This window comes from Triticum urartu, chromosome 7 (genome assembly GCF_003073215.2).
Source record: "Triticum urartu cultivar G1812 chromosome 7, Tu2.1, whole genome shotgun sequence".
In the NCBI taxonomy this organism is placed as follows: domain Eukaryota; kingdom Viridiplantae; phylum Streptophyta; class Magnoliopsida; order Poales; family Poaceae; genus Triticum; species Triticum urartu.
Genome location: NC_053028.1, coordinates 413,727,864 through 413,737,986, shown reverse-complemented (window position 1 = coordinate 413,737,986; position 10,123 = coordinate 413,727,864).

The window sequence follows — 10,123 nt, the reverse complement described above, 5'->3', positions numbered from 1 at the left end:
CTCCCCCTCCACCAACAAGCATCAATCCATGGCTTGCTCGAAACAACGGGTGCCTCCAACTAACAAGAGTCCCAGGGGGAGTTTTTTTTGCAATTATTTTGATTTGATTTGCATAAAGCATGGGACTGGGCATCCCGGTGACCAGCCTTTTTCTCGTGAGTGAGGAGCGGAGTCCACTCCTCATGAGAATAACCCGCCTAACATGGAAGATACAGATAGCCCTAGTTGATACATGAGCTATTCGAGCATACAAAACATAATATTTATTTGAAGGTTTAGAGTTTGGCACATACAAATTTACTTGGAACGGCAGGTAGATACCACATATAGGAAGGTATAGTGGACTCATATGGCATAACTTTGGGGTTTATGGAATTGGATGCACAAGCAGTATTCCCGCTTAGTACAAGTGAAGGCTAGCAAAAGACTGGGAAGCGACCAACTAGAGAGCGACAACAGCCATGAACATGCATTAAAGTCAATGAACATTGAGTGCAAGCATGAGTAGGATATAATCCACCATGAACATAAATATCGTGAGGGCTATGTTGATTTTGTTTCAACTACATGCGTGAACATGTGCCAACTCAAGTCACTTAAATCATTCAGAGGAGGATACCACCCTATCATACCACATCACAACCATTTTAACAGCATGTTGGCACGCAAGGTAAACCATTATAAGCTCCTACTAATTAAGCATGGCATAAGAAACTATGATCTCTAATTGTCATCACAAACATGTTTATTCATAATAGGCTGGATCAGGAACGATGAACTAATCATATTTACAAAAACAAGAGAGGTCGAGTTCATACTAGCTTCTCCCATCTCAATCAGTTCATCATATATCATCATAATTGCCTTTCACTTGCAGGACCGAATGATGTGGATAATAATAATAGTGCACGTGCATTGGACTAAGCTGGAATTTGCAAGCATTCAATAAACAGGAGAAGACAAGGCAATATGGGCTCTTTTGTCAAATCAACAATAATGCATATAAGAGCCACTTCAACAATTTAATTATGATCTTCTCCTATTGACCCCCAAAGAAAAGAAAAGAAATAAAACTATATACATGGGAAAGCTCCCAACAAGCAAAAGAAGAACAAGAAATCTTTTTGGGTTTTCTTTTTAATTACTACTACAAGCATGGAAAGTAAACTAATTAAAAGCTACAACTAATTTTTTTGTTTTGTTTTTCTTAAGGTTTATTAAACACACAAGAAGAAAGCAATAAAAGGAAATAAACTAGCATGGATAATACAGTGAAAAAGTATGAGCACCGACATCTAGCAATGAGTGTGTGAACATAAATGTAATGTCGGTGAGAAAGACATACTCCCCCAAGCTTAGGCTTTTAGCCTAAGTTGGTCTATGGCCACGGCTGGCCTGGCGGATATCCAAAGTAATAGTTGGGGTCGTACTGCGAAGAAGAAGACTCTGATTGCCACTGGTTGGCAACCATCTCCGGATCCCACTGGTAATTAGACTGTCATGGAGGATCAAATTGTGGTTCTGACTCTCGTTCTGTGGCTGATGTAGGGTTCCGGTAGGCGTGAATAGCCTCCGGTGAGACGAGGTACTGGCCTGTAGATAAATCAAACAAGGAAGGAGCAGGCAAGGTGATAGTCTCAGGATGACGTTTATCAAAGAACAATTTGTATTTAATCTCCCCTTCCCTATTCTGTACAATAAAATCATGCGCTACCATACTCTTATAATCTAAATAAACAGTAGGCAGCAATTTTTCTTCTTTTTCATAGTGCCTAATAGGTATGTTATAGTATGCAGCAAGGCGTGAAGCATTGATACCTCCAAAGATGGGGCCCTTTGTACGGTTCAGACTTAAGCATTTAGCAATAATACCACCCATACTAACAGAGTGGTCACAGAATAAACCATGGGACAAAATAAAAATATCAGGAACACTAAGGTTTCCACAGTTTCCGCGACCAATTAAGCAACGACTAGCAAATATTGCAAACTAGCGTAAAACAGGAAAATGTATGCCACTGATTCTTGCATCGGAAACCTTCCTAATTTCCCCTACGGTAATAGTGTCAATAAACCCGTCCACATCTGTACGATGTGGTTCCTCTAAGCTACCCTCGAAAGGTATTTTGCAAACCCTACAAAATTCATATAGTGACATCTTCTTAACCACATCATATAAATGAAACTCTACTGAAGGAGGTGATTCCTTAGGATAATAGTAGAAGTTTTGCACAAAAGTATTGGTGAGTAAGAGATATTGTTCGCGTTGGTTGCGGAGGAAGTCGGTGAGGCCTGCATTCTTAGCCAATTCATAAAAATCATCATAAATCCTGGCTGCTCTCAAGAAATCATCGGAAGGCCATTCACACGGCCGAACCTCCGCGGTGCGAGGCAAATTGTATTTGGGCCTATCTGCTTGTTCACTTTGCTTTTCCTTCGAGCTTCGGCTCAATGAGCCCCTCAAAAATCTCTTCATTATTTTCTGGAAAGTTCTGAAATTTTTAGTAAGTTCAAAATAAAAGTGAACCAAACTCAACAAAATTGATAGCAACTACTCCTTCAAGTGCCTAGAGCCTATATCATGCATCAAAACTACTTGGAACCATATACATTTGATATGCAAGCTCAAGAACAGGGTCACCTAAGCAGCAAAAATATGCAATGAATAAAGCACTAGAACAAAAACTAGTTGGACCATTGGAGGAGTCACATACCAAGGAACAATCCCACAAAGCAGTTTTGTGAGAGGTGCCTTGAGCAAGGAGATTGAAAATCGTAGCAAAAGGGGCTAGAACTCGTGCTTGAGCTGGATAATGGTGTTTGTGGGAGGAAGAAGGAGTGTTTGGGTGCAGGAATAAGTGGAGGAGGGCCATCGTGGGCCCACAAGGCAGGGGGCGCGCCCTCCACCCTCGTGGCCAGGTGGATGCCCCCCTTGTTGTGTTCTCAGTGCCAAATAGTCTCAAATATTCTAGAAAAAATCATATTTAAATTTTAGGGCATTTGGAGAACTTTTATTTTTGGGGTATTTTTATATTGCACATATAATTCAGATAACAGACAGAAAATACTATTTTTACTTTATTTAATATAATTTAATATAAATAACAGAAAGTAAAAGGAGGGCATAGAAGGTTGTGCTTTCTAACTTCATCCATCTCATGATCATCAAAAGGAATCCATTAACAAGGTTGATCAAGTCTTGTTAACAAACTCATTCCGGAAAACATGGAACCGGAGAAATTTCGAATAACACTAAGTTACCTCAACGGGGATATGCACATCCCTAATAATTAGAATATTATATTTCTTCTTGACAATAGGAAGAGGAAACTCAAAACCTCCAAAAATAACCGATGGAACTTTTCCAATAGAATTAATACTATGAACTTGAGGTTGTTTCCTCGAAAAGTGTACCATATGCTCATTACCATTAACATGAAAAGTGACATTGCCTTTGGTGCAATCAATAACAGCTCCTGCAGTATTCAAAAAGGGTCTTCCAAGAATAATAGACATACTATCGTCCTCGGGAATATCAAGAATAACAAAGTCCATTAAAATAGTAATGTTTGCAACCACAACAGGCACATCCTCACAAATACCGACAGGTATAGCAGTTGATTTATCAGCCATTTGCAAAGATATTTCAGTCGGTGTCAACTTATTCAAATCAAGTCTACGATATAAAGAGAGAGGCATAACACTAACACCGGCTCCAAGATCACATAAAACAGTTTTAACATAATTTCTTTTAATGGAGCATGGTATAGTGGGTACTCTTGGATCTCCTAATTTCTTAGGTATTCCACCCTTAAAAGTGTAATTAGCAAGCATGGTGGAAATTTCAGCTTCCGGTATCTTTCTTTTATTAGTAACAATTTCTTTCATGTACTTAGCATAAGGATTCATTTTGAGCATATCAGTTAATCGCATACGCAAAAAGATAGGTCTAATCATTTCAGCAAAGCGCTCAAAATCCTCATCATCCTTTTTCTTGGATGGTTTGGGAGGAAAAGGCATGGGTTTTTGAACCCATGGTTCTCTTTCTTTACCATGTTTCCTAGCAACAAAGTCTTTCTTATCATAACGTTGATTCTTTGATTGTGGGTTATCAAGATCAACAACAGGTTCAATTTCTATATCATTATCATTGCTAGGTTGAGCATCAACATGGACATCATCATTAACATTATCACTAGGTTCATGTTCATTACTAGATTTTGCTTCAGCATCAAAAATAGAAATATCATTGGGATTCTCAGGTGTGTCAACAATAGGTTCACTAGAAGCATGCAAAGTCCTATCATTTTTCTTTTTCTTCCTTTTAGAAGGACTAGGTGCATCTATATTATTTCTCTGAGAATCTTGCTCAATTCTCTTAGGGTGGCCTTCAGGATACAAAGGTTCTTGAGTCATTTTACCAGTTCTAGTAGCCATTCTAACAACATAGTCCTTATTCTTACTATTCAATTCATTGAGCAAATCATTTTGAGCTTTAAGTACTTGTTCTACTTGAGTGGTAACCATAGAAGCATGTTTACTAATAAGTTTAAGTTCACCTTTGACATTAGCCATATAATCACCCAAGTTTTCAAGCATATCAGCACTGCGTTTTAATTCTCTACCAAAATAAGCATCGAAGTCTTCTTGCTTAACCATAAATTTATCAAACTCATCTAAGCATGGGCTAGCAAACTTGGTGAATGGGATTTCAGCTTTATCATATCTATAGAGAGAATTTACCTTTACTACCTGTGTCGGGTTATAAAGACCATGTGTTTCTTCAATAGGCGGTAAATTAAGACCATTTATTTCTTCAATTGGAGGTAAATTCTTAACATCTTCAGCTTTAATACCCTTTTCTTTCATGGATTTCTTTGCCTATTGCATATCTTCAGGACTGAGAAATAGAACACCCCTTTTCTTCAGAGTTGGTTTAGGAATAGGCTCAGGGGCTGGCTCAGGAAGTGTCCAATTATTTTCATTTGTCAACATATTATTCAATAAAATTTCAGCTCCATCCGGTGTTCTTTCCCTGAAAACAGAACCAGCACAACTATCCAGGTAATCTCTGGAAGTATCGGTTAGTCCATTATAAAAGATATCAAGTATTTCATTTTTCTTAAGAGGATGATCAGGCAGAGCATTAAGTAATTGAAGAAGCCTCCCCCAAGCTTGTGGGAGACTCTCTTCTTCAATTTGCACAAAATTATATATATCCCTTAAGGCAGCTTGTTTCTTATGAGCAAGGAAATATTTAGCAAAGAAGTAATAAATCATATCCTGGGGACTACGCACACAACCAGGATGAAGAGAATTAAACCATATCTTAGCATCACCCTTTAATGAGAACGGAAATATTTTAAGGATATATAAGTAGCGGGTTCTCTCATCATTAGTGAACAGGGTGGCTATATCATTTAATTTAGTAAGATGTGCCACAACAATTTCAGATTCATAGCCATAAAAAGGATCAGATTCAACCAAAGTAATTATATCAAGATCAATAGAGAATTCATAATCCTTATCCGTAACAAAGATAGGTGAAGTAGCATAAGCAGGATCATATTTCATTCTAGCGTTCAGAGTTTTTTGTTTAAGCTTAGCTAATAATTTCTTAAGATCACTTATATCATTGCAAGCAAGAAAGTCTCTTTTAGTTTCTTCATCCATAACATAGCCCTCAGGCACAACAAGCAATTCATATTTATTAGGAGTTTCAATAATTTCATTCTCTCTAGCCCTAGCAAGTTGTTCATCAAGAAATTCACCAAGTGGCACAGTGGTATCAAGCATAGAAGTAGTTTCATCATAAGTATCATGCATAGCAGAAGTGACATCATCAATAATATGCGACATATCAGATTTAATAGCAGAAGCAGGTTTAGGTGTCGCAAGCTTACTCAAAATAGACGGTGAATCAAGTGTAGAGCTAGATGGTAGTTCCTTACCTCCCCTCGTAGTTGAGGGATAAATCTTGGTTCTTGGATCTTTCATGTTCTTCATAATGATAAGAAGATATAAATCCCAAGTGACTCAAAGAATAGAGCTATGCTCCCCGGCAACGGCGCCAGAAAATAGTCTTGATAACCCACAAGTATAGGGGATCGCAATAGTTTTCGAGGGTAGAGTATTCAACCCAAATTTATTGATTCGACACAAGGGGATCCAAAGAATATTCTCAAGTATTAGCAGCTGAGTTGTCAATTCAACCACACCTGGAAACTTAACATTTGCAGCAAGGTATTTAGTAGCAAAGTAATATGATAGTAGTGGTAATGGTAGCAAAAGGTAACAATAGCAAAAGTGATATTTTTGGTATTTTGTAGTGATTGTAACAATAGCAACGGAAAAGTAAATAAGCGAAGAACAATATATGGAAATCTCGTAGGCAATGGATCGGTGATAGAGAATTATGCCGGATGCGGTTCATCATGCAATAGTCATAACATAGGGTGACACAGAACTAGCTCCAATTCATCAATGTAATGTAGGCATGTATTCCGAATATAGTCATACATGCTTATGGAAAAGAACTTGCATGACATCTTTTGTCCTACCCTCCCGTGGCAGTGGGGTCCTAGCGGAAACTAAGGGATATTAAGGCCTCCTTTTAATGGAGTACCTGACCAAAGCATTAACACATAGTGAATACATGAACTCCTCAAACTACGGTCATCATCGGGAGTGGTCCCGATTATTGTCACTTCGGGGTTGCCGGATCATAACACATAGTAGTTGACTATAGACTTGCAGGATAGGATCAAGAACTCACATATATTCATGAAAACATAATAGGTTTAGATCTGAAATCATGGCACTCGGGCCCTAGTGACAAGCATTAAGCATAGCAAAGTCATATCAACATCAATCTCAGAACGTAGTGGATACTAGGGATCAAACCCTAACAAAACTAACTCGATTACATGATAAATCTCATCCAACCCATCACCGTCCAGCAAGCCTACGATGGAATTACTCACGCACGGCGGTGAGCATCATGAAATTGGTGATGGAGGATGGTTGATGATGACGATGGCGACGGATTCCCCTCTCTGGAGCCCCGAACGGACTCCAGATCAGCCCTTCCGAGAGAGTTTAGGGCTTGGCGGTGGCTCTGTATCGTAAAACATGATGAATCCTTCTCCCTAATTTTTCTCTCTCTGAACACGAATATATAGAGTTGGAGTTGAGGCCGGAGGAGCTCCAGGGGTCCCACGAGGTAGGGGGCGCACCCATCTTTTGCCAGTATTTTTTTATTATTTCCAAAAATAATCTCCGTGAAGTATCAGGTCATTCCGAGAACTTTTGTTTCTGCACATAAATAACACCCTAGCAATTTTGCTGAAAACAAAGTCAGTCCGGGTTAGTTCCATTCAAATCATGGAAGTTAGAGTCCAAAACAAGGGCAAAAGTGTTTGGAAAAGTAGATACGACGGAGACGTATCAAGCCTCTACTAGACTAGCTCGCTAATCAAAGATGGTTAAGTTTCCTAACTATAGACATGTGTTGTCATTTGATGAACGAGATCACATCATTAGGAGAATGATGTGATGGACAAGACCCATCCGTTAGCTTAGCATGTTGGTCGTTCAGTTTTATTGCTATTGCTTTCTTCATGTCAAATACATATTCCTTCGACTTTGAGATTACGCAACTCCTGGATACCGTAGGAATACCATGTGTGCTATCAAACGTCACAACATAACTGGGTGATTATAAATATGCTCTACAGGTATCTGATAACCCACAAGTATAGGGGATCGCAACAGTTTTCGATAAGTAAGAGTGTCGAACCCAACGAGGAGCTAAAGGCAGAACAAATATTCCCTCAAGTTCTATCGACCACCGACACAACTCTACGGACGCTTGATGTTCGCTTTACCTAGAACAAGTACTAAAGATCATTAAGGTAAAACCCAACCATAGCATTAAAGTATCAAGTCCTCTTTATCCCATACGCAAACAACCTACTTACTCGGGTCTGTGCTTCTGTCACTCACGCCACCCATCATAAGCAAATCATAAACATATTGCAAACCCTAAAGCGGGGATCCCTCACGCTTGCACGACACGGAGGGCACCATAGGACAGCACCAATAATAAAACATGCAACTCAAACCAATCACGATCATCAAATAACCCATAGGACAAAACGAATCTACTCAAACATCATAGGATAGCCATACATCATTGGGAAATAATATATAACATTGAGCACCATGTTTAAGTAGAGATTACAACGGGTAAGAGAGAGGTTACACCGCTGCATAGAGGGGGAAAGAGTTGGTGATGATGGCGGTGAAGTTATTGGTGAAGATTGCAGTGATGATGATGGCCCCCAGTGGCACTCCGGCGCCACCGGAAGCGAGGGGGAGAGAGCCCCCTCCTTATTATTCTTCCTTGACCTCCTCCCTAGATGGGAGAAGGGTTTCCCCTCCGGTCCTTGGCCTCCATGGCATGGGAGGGGCGAGAGGTCCTCCGAGATTGGATCTGTCTCTTTGTCTCTCTCTGTTTCTGCGTTATCAGATTCTACCCTTTCACCGTTTCTTATATTCCCGGAGATCCGTAACTCCGATTGGGCTGAAATTTTAACATGATCTCTATCCTGATATTAGATTTCTTGCGGCGAAAGAAGGGCATCAACCGCCTTACGAGGTGGCCATGAGGGTCAGGGGGGCGCCCCCCTGCCTCGTGGCCCCCTCGAGCATTGTCTCGCGTGGATTTTTCTTCCCAAAAATCATATATATTCCAAAAAAATATTCTCCGCTAGTTTTTATCCCGTTTGGACTCTGTTTGATATGGATATTCTGCGAAACAAAAAACATGCAACAAACAGGAACTGGCACTGGGCACTGGATCAATATGTTAGTCCCAAAAATAGTATAAAAAGTTGCCAAAAGTATATGAAAGTTGAATAATATTGGCATGGAACAATCAAAAATTATAGATACGACAGATACGTATCAGCATCCCCAAGCTTAATTCCTGCTCGTCCTCGAGTAGGTAAATGATAAAAAAGATAAATTTTTATGTGGAATGCTACCTAGCATAATCTTGATCATGTATCTAATCCTGGCATGAATATTAAGACACGAGTAATTCAAAGCAATAGTCTATCATTTCACATAAAACAATAATACTTCAAGCCCACTAATAAAGCAATCATGTCTTTTCAAAATAACAAGGCCAAAGAAAGTTATCCCTACAAAATCATATAGTCTGGCTATGCTCCATCTTCACCACACAAAATATTCACATCATGCACAACCCCGATGACAAGCCGAGCAATTGGTTCATACTTTTTAACGCGCTTCAGCATTTTCAACCCTCACACAATACATGAGCGTGAGCCATGGATATAGCACTATAGGTGGAATAGAATGGCGGTTGTGGAGAAGACAAAAAGGAGAAGATAGTCTCACATCAACTAGGCGTATCAACGGGCTATGGAGATGCCCATCAATAGATATCAATGTGAGTGAGTAGGGATTGCCATGCAACGGATGCACTAGAGCTATAGGTATATGAAAGCTCAAACTGAAACTAAGTGGGTGTGCATCCAACTTGCTTGCTCATGAAGATCTAGGGCATTTGAGGAAGCCCATCGTTGGAATATACAAGCCAGGTTCTATAATGAAAATTCCCACTAGTATATGAAAGTGATAACTCAAGAGACTCTCTATATGAAGAACATGGTGCTACTTTGAAGCACAAGTGTGGTAAAATGATAGTAACATTGCCCCTTCCCTCTTTTTCTCTCATTTTTTTGTTTTATATTTTTTTCTTTTTTTGGTGGGCTTCTTTGGCCTCTTTTATTTTTTTGTGGGCTTCTTTGGCCTCTTTTATTTATTTTAAAGTCCGGAGTCTCATCCCGACTTGTGGGGGAATCATAGTCTTCATCATCCTTTCCATCACACTTTTATTTACTTACAACTCAATATTACAACTTGATACTAGAACAAAGATATGACTCTATATGAATGCCTCCGGCGGTGTACCGGGATGTGCAATGATCTAGCGTAGCAATGACATCAAAAAACGGACAAGCCATGAAAACATCATGCTAGCTATCTTACGATCATGCAAAGGAATATGACAATGAATGCTCAAGTCATGTAT